Source organism: Triticum dicoccoides, chromosome 6A (assembly GCF_002162155.2).
Source record: "Triticum dicoccoides isolate Atlit2015 ecotype Zavitan chromosome 6A, WEW_v2.0, whole genome shotgun sequence".
NCBI lineage: Eukaryota > Viridiplantae > Streptophyta > Magnoliopsida > Poales > Poaceae > Triticum > Triticum dicoccoides.
The window spans coordinates 341,178,201-341,186,327 of NC_041390.1; positions in this window are offsets into that span (position 1 = coordinate 341,178,201).

The following is an 8,127-nucleotide window of genomic DNA, read 5'->3' on the forward strand; positions in this document are numbered from 1 at the left end:
GCCACTGCTGCCACCGCCGCCGCCAGTCGCCACCTGCTGCTGCTGTTGCCGCCGCCCCGCCGCCACTGCTGCCCACCACCGCCGCCTGGAGCCCCGCCGGACCGAGCCAAGGTAGCCGCCCCGCCGCCCGGTTTTCTAAGAAAAACCGATTCAGTTTTTTAAAAACCTAGCTTCGTTTTTTATAGATCGGTTTTTTCCGCTTTATTTATTTAGCAACCGTTCGCTCGTCCGTTCATTTTAACGAACGTGTTCATCCTTTAGTTCCAGAAAATGAACGTTCATTCGTTATTCTGTTCGTCGTTTTTCTTTTTCTCGGATTATTCCGCGATTATTTCTGATCGCGATTTCTGATCCGATTTTCGTTCTAGTTTAACTTTTCGCTCGTTTATCGAAATCATGCGATTCAAGCGCTTGGAGTTTCGTCTCGAAACCCTCTTTCCGTTTAACAACCTCAAACAAGTTTTTGCCTCTGTAAACTTTGACCTAGATCTAGAATAGTAAACGAAGCTTGTTTCTTTCGCCGTTTGTCTTTCGTTGCTTCGTTTGATTTGATTCTTTTTTCCAACCAGAGTTCTTAAGTTGAACTATCTGGTTAGATCTCTTATTCAAGTTTTACCTGTGCATTAGATGAGTACTTATTGTATGCTTGTTTGTTTGCGATAGAGTACCCGGAGTGCGCCGCTTGATACTTCGAACCGCTAGGTTTTGCGGATCATCAGCAAGGCAAGTAACACTTTGATCATACCTCCTACTACCAAGTTTTTATTGCATTAGATCAATCCTCACACCATTGCATGATTAGGATCTAATTAAATTGTGGGTTTGGGAATTAGATGAGGTAGTACCTATTACCTGTTTTATTATCAAACCTTTGGGAGTTACTTCTATGTTTCCTTGTTATGTCATGCTATGCCAGTAGACGTGGATTGGGTGAGTGTATCCATGACAGATGTGAGATTTTTAAATTAATGGTTTACTTAAGGTGGCAACCTAAACACACATCTGGGTGGATTGAGGCACCTGGGTATTCCAGCGATTGCCTGTTTTTTCTTTTGGACCGCCACCTAGGCTCAAAGGGATCATGAGATTATTCATACTAGAAACTTCCGTGTGCAACCACAAGCTACTATGGGCTCTAGCATAGTTGACTAAGTCGTGCAAACTCTTACAGTGGTAGACTAGCAGATGTAGGGGATGTAGGTTGGTACGGTCTACCCGTTCGTAAGGTGCAAGCTCTTCTGAAAGACTATGTCTCGGTCATCCATTTCTCAAACATCATGTAGTGCGAGAATCCCAACAGAGGAGATCGAGTCTTGTGTGGAAAGTGTGCAAACCTCTGCAGAGTGTATAAACTAATCATGGTTAGCCGTGTCCCTGGTTATGGACATCTTGAGTATCTAGTACTTGGATTATCATGTGAATCTCATCATGTTACTCTAAATTAATTTTGTTGGGTTTTAATGAAGATGCTTAATTGGGATTGAGAGGGTGTCTACACTCTCAATGTTTAACAACTACCATGATAGTTAAATAAAATTTATTCCTTTGCAGTGGGGAAAAATTGGCTTTACGCAAAACTGTAACCATAGAGCTTACCACCAGCCAAATATGCATGTAGTATAGCCTTATTCTTTCATTGCTCTCTATGTGTTACTTTGCCAGCATATTCCATGTGCTGACCCGTTTTGGGCTGCAACGTTCATGTTGCAGACTTTTTAGACGACGAGTAAGGCGCCTTTAGGTCGTGGTTCTATACTCAGTGATGCCGTTGGAGTTGATGGACTCACTTATCTTCCAGGCCTTCCGCTATTATCGTTATTAGATGGCCTTCAGCCATATTTATTGTAATAAGTTCTCTTTTGAGGCACTCGATGTAATAAGTGTGTGATTGCTACTCTGTTATAAATCCTTCAAGTACTGTGTGGTGTCAGCATTACTGATCCAGGGATGACACCGGAGCACAGAGATTGGACCGTTTGAGGTCTGGTCGCTACAAGATGGTATCAGAGCACACGCTGACTGTAGGACATGACCACTAAGCTAAAGCCCTAGATCACTACTCACTCTTCTCATTCTGACTCCTCATCTTTTCTACTCTTTTAGGATGGCGGATGCAAGGAACAAGTTCACACAGCCGGATGAAGATACACCCTTTGGACGTCACCTGAAGGAAGTCACTAAGTACCTGAACATCGAAGTACCATGCTTCACTGGAACCTACAAGGCCACTTTACCTGAAGAGGAGCGTTGGATGATTCAAGTTCAAGTTCCAGGAAGGACGTTCATGCCAGTCACCGAGCCCATAGAGTTTTCCTTTGATGCACCGACATGTAGTCTAGAAAGGAGCATGGCAGCTCACATCGCCATGGGACGTATTGGAGAAGTCTACCGCAATGATCTCAAGGATACTATATACCAGATTTGTGGGCGCCGAGATGAGCACTGGGAGATGATCAGCACCAAGAAGGATAGATCAATTGCAGCTTTTATCCAGGAGTTGAACCAGCACATTTGACGTCAGGAGAACCAGATGTGTGCCGACATGATAGATGTGAAGAAGGCGAGGACAAGAATCAAGGAACTGGAGGAAGAATTCAAGGCTACACGTGAATATTATGAAGAGGAAATCGAAGTACTAGTGGAGAAGAATGACGACTTGATCAAGAAGATCAGAATATTTATGGGAGGCCCTACACCAGTAGAAGAAGATGAAGAACCCAAGGAGATTCGCCCTGAAGACTACATCAACATCGACGACACTGACTCGGATCCACATGATAGTGATGATGACTATGTTGATGAAGCTGGAGCAGATATCATGGAGTCTGCAACCGATGAATATTTCTAGTAGACCACCTCATCGGTAGTAGTAGTCCACCATGTAAATATAGTAGTCCGAGCATTGTTGCGATAGTTAGATCGATTGTATGCCCTTGTTTGATTGAATGAAGTGAATTGTTTGTTTTGCCTCATGTGCATGTGGGTAGTGTTTTCTCTCTAGACCCCCTCTATTCTTAATCTCATCTTTTCTAAACCCTCAGATGCCTCCGAGACGTGACCCCGGATTTACCTTCCCACCGGAGCTCACTTAGTTGATCCAGCAGCAGAACACATTGATGCAGTTGCTAGTCCAGAATCAGAATCAGGGGAATAACAACAACAACCCACCACCACCACCATCTGTTGAACACTTAGCCCATTTTCTTAGGCTGAAAACACCGGTGTTCTCTAGTAGCACCGAGCCGATAGTAGCAGATGTTTGGCTCCACAAGACAACTAGGGAGTTGACCACGGCAGGATGCATAGATGCGGAAAAGGTGAAGTTTGCCGCACATCAGCTTGAAGGACCCGCATCATCATGGTGGGAGAATTTCACAGCCACTTTCCCTGTCGACACTATCACATGGGACCAGTTTCAGCAAGCTTTCTGTACTGCCCATGTTTCAGCAGGATCTATGGCCATGAAGAAGCGTGAGTTTCGCAACTTGCACCAAGGAGGACGGACAGTTGGCCAGTATGTGGAGGACTTTAGTAAGCTAGCACGTTATGCCCCAGATAACGTTGCTATGGATGCGGCTAAACAGGAAAAGTTTCTGGAAGGACTGAATGATGAGTTGAGCATGCAGTTGATGGTAGCAACCTTCAACAACTACCAGGAGTTGGTAGATCGTGCTCTTATGATTAAAGGGAAGCAACAGCAGATTGAGAACCGCAAGAGGAAGTATGGACAAGGGAAGTACAATTTTGGAGCTCAGCAGAAGCCACGTTTTACCCCTAGACCGGGAGGACATTTTCAGCATACCCATGGAGGAGGTAGCTCGCACAATCATAATGGCCCCAAGAATGGTAATGGGAATGGAGGAAGCAACGGCCAGAACCGTACCAACCCATCAACCCCAGCCAAAAGAGACCTGAGCCAAGTCACTTGTTTTAAGTGCCAGAAGACCGGACATTATGCCAATGAATGTCCTGAATCCCATAATGGAAATGGCAATTGAAGCTCTGGGAAGAAGCTGAACCCTTTCAATAGGGGACAAGTGAACCACGTTAACATGGAGGAGGTTGAAGAGCAGCCGGATGCAGTAATCGGTAAGTTTTTGGTTAAGTCATTTACTGCACTCATTCTTTTTGATATTGGTGCATCGCATTCATACATCTCAAGGGGATTTGTGGATAAGTATAAACTGCCAACCCAAGCCCTTAGGTCACCCATGTTAGTAACCCAAGCCCTATGGTGTGATCGGTTACCATTAAGGATGGTAACTATGTATTTCCCTCGGACCTAATAGTATTGGAATCCCAAGGATTGGATGTGATATTAGGCATGGATTGCTTATTGAAGTATGAAGGGAATATCGAATGCGCCAGTAAGTCAATTTTGCTTACAACGCCAGAAGGAAGAAGGATCAAGTATGTATCTCGGCATGTGCCAAAGAGGACTCAAGTAAATTCCCTAACAGGAGTTGTGTAGGAGGAAGTAACAGTGGTAAAGGATTTCCCTGGCGTATTTCCAGAGGAGTTGCCAGGCATGCCATCGGATAGAGATATTGAGTTTTTTATTGAGCTTTTGCCAGGCACAGGGCCAATATCTAAGAGACCATATAGGATGCCCGCAAAGGATTTGGAAGAGATTAAGAAGCGGATTAAAGAGTTATTGGATAAGGGTTATATTCGCCCAAGTTCTTCACCTTGGGGATCGCCGGTACTTCTAGTGGAGAAGAATGATGGATCATTAAGGATGGTTGTTGATTATCGAGGATTGAATGAAGTAACCATCAAGAACAAGTACCACTACCGATGATCAATGATTTGTTTGATCGATTGCAAGGAGCTAAGGTATTTTCCAAGATCGATCTGCGATCAGGATACCACCAGTTGAAGATTCGAGAAGAGGATATACCTAAGACAGCTTTTACCACCAGGTATGGGTTGTACGAGTATATCGTTATGTTATTTGGTCTGACTAACGCACCCGCATATTTTATGAACATGATGAACAAAGTATTTATGGAGTTCTTGGACAAGTTCGTCGTAGTGTTCATTGATGATATCCTAGTTTACTCGAAGAATGAAGAGGAGCATAAGGAGCATTTGCGTTTGGTACTTGGAAAGCTCAGAGAACATCAGTTATATGCCAAGTTTAGCAAATGTGAGTTTTGGTTGAAGGAAGTTGGATTCCTCGGACATGTTATATCTGGAGAAGGTATAGCAGTAGATCCCACCAAGGTTGACACTGTGACAAATTGGGAAGCCCCAACAACAGTTGGAGAGATCCGGAGTTTTCTTGGACTCGCAGGATACTACCGGAGATTTATTGAAAACTTCTCGAAGATTGTGAAGCCGGAGTTGTTGAAGAAGGATACCAAGTTCAAATGGACTGAAGAGTGTGAGGCCAGTTTCCAGGAGTTGAAGAAACGTTTGGTTACATCACTAGTGTTAATTTTGCCAGATCAGACCAAGGATTATGAGGTGTATTGCGACGCTTCACGTCGAGGACTTGGAGCAGTGTTTATGCAGGAAGGAAGAGTTGTTTCATATGCCTCACGACAGCTTAAGCCTCATGACTTGAATTATGCCACGCATGATTTGGAGTTAGCAGCCGTAGTGCATGCGTTGAAGACTTGGAGACATTTTCTCATTGGAGACCATTGTGAGGTGTACACGGATCACAAGAGTTTGAAGTATATCTTCACACAGAAGGAGTTAAATCTCAGGCAGAGGAGATGGTTGGAGCTCATCAAGGATTATGATATGAGATTGCATTATCATCCCGGAAAGGCTAACGTAGTAGCTGACACATTGAGCCGTAAAAGCCATGTCAACACTCTAAGGACGGGAGATTTACCAAGAGAGTTAGCCGAGAATCTTCGTGAGCTATGTTTGGAAATAGTTCCGAGAGGCTATGTAGCAGCATTGGAGATTCAGTCTACTTTGATGGATAAGATAAGAGAAGCTCAAAGGACTGATAAGGAGATCGCTTCTATTAAGGAGAAAATGAGCAAAGGAAAAGCTAAAGGATTTCGTGAGGATGAGCACAATACCTTATGGTTTGAAGACCGTGTTTATGTGACCAATGACCCAGAGATCAGGAAGTTGATTCTGCAAGAGGCCCATGATTCACCATATTCGATTCACCCAGGAAATACCAAGATGTATCTAGATTTGAAGGATACTTTATGGTGGACCGGAATGAAGAAGGATATTGCGGAGTATGTAGCAGTTTGTGATGTATGTCAGAGAGTAAAGGCAGAGCATCAGAAGCCAGCCGGATTGCTACAGCCATTGCCAATACCCGAATGGAAGTGGGATAAGCTAGGCATGGATTTTATTACGGGATTGCCCAGAACTCGTTTAGGCTATGACTCGATTTGGGTAGTAGTCGATCGTTTGACAAAAGGTAGCTCATTTCATCCCAGTGAAGACTACCTATACTAGTGCCAAGTTGGCAAAGTTATACATGACCAGGATCGTATGTCTGCATGGAGTTCCAAGGAGCATTGTATCAGATAGAGGAACTCGGTTTACCTCAAAGTTCTGGAATCAGTTGCACGAAACTTTAGGTACCATGCTAGAATTCAGTACAATTTTCCATCCTCAGACAGATGGACAGACCGAGAGAGTCAATCAGATTTTGGAGGATATGCTGAGAGCTTGTGCGCTAGATTATGGATCTAGTTGGGACGACAATTTGCCATATGCAGAGTTCTCTTACAACAACAGTTATCAATCCAGTTTGAAGATGGGCCCTTTCGAAGCCTTGTATGGAAGGAGGTGTAGGACCCCATTGTCGTGGGATGAGGTTGGAGACTGATAGTTTTTTGGACCGGATCTGATTGAGGAGTCTGAATAGAAGGTCAAATTGATTCCCGATAGGCACAAGGTAGCCCAGTCCAGGCAGAAGAGCTACGCAAATTCTAAACGCAAGGAGACAGTTTACAAAGTCGGAGACCGAGTTTATCTTTGAGTATCTCCACTTCAAGGAGTTAAGCGCTTTGGAGTTAAGGGAAAGTTCGCGCCACGTTTTGTAGGATCATACAAGGTTTTGGAGCGTATGGGAGAAGTAGCCTACAAGTTGGAATTACCCGAAGGATTGTCAGGAGTTCACGACGTGTTCCACGTTTCCTAGTTAAAGAAGTGCCACGTGGAGATGGCTGATATACCGCTGAGAGATACTGTGCCACTGGAAGCGATTCAGTTGGACAGTGATTTGACCTATGAGGAGAAACTAGTTAAGATTATTGAGTATGTCAGCCGAGTAACCCGCAGCAAGGTTATCAATTTTTGCAAAGTTCAGTGGAGCCACCACACGGAGGATGAAGCCACCTGGGAGCGAGAGGAAGATTTGCTGAAGGACCACCCTCACCTATTTTCTAGCCAACCCGAATCTCGAGGGCGAGATTCATCTTAAGGGGGTAGGTTTGTAACATCCCAAATTTCCAATTTGGAATGTTATACAATAGATCATCACTGCATATCATATTTATTTGCCTTTTGGGTTGATCCTAGAAATTCTAAGCAACTCAAGGACCCTCGGAGAGAGTTGGGGATTTCGTTATTTTCATATTTGAGTTTTCTCAAATTATGAAAATAGGATCATTTGATTTTATTTATTTTGTCTCCAATTATTTCTATTATAAAAATACGGGAGAGGGAATAAAATGACTTTCCCAAAATAAAGAAATATTGAGGATTTAATAAAAAAATCAAATAAGGTTTTATTCTGGAGTTTTTCGTGGTTTTATTTGAATTTAGGAAAAAATGCACGTTTTCAAAAATTGCATTTAGGGCCAAGAAAATGTTCATCCTGTTCTAAATATTTTATTTAGACGGTGAAAATTTGTTTTGGCAATTTCAGATTTTTATTTATTTTTCTAGAAGTTTTCTTAGTTTCGGCGAAATTGTTTAAAAAAAACCCCGCGCCCGACTTGGCCAAAGGCCCAGCCGAGCCAGGCCGGCCTGCCAGGCCATCGCCTCCCTCGCCGCCGCTGCCGCCAGACTCGGGGAGACCGAGCCGGGCACGCCTCCGCCGCTGACCCCCGCCCCAAGCAAGGCCGCCCCCACTTCCTCCTTAAATAGCCACCCCAGGGCTTCCTGGGAGCCCCGAGCCGTCCCGCCCGCACCGCCGAG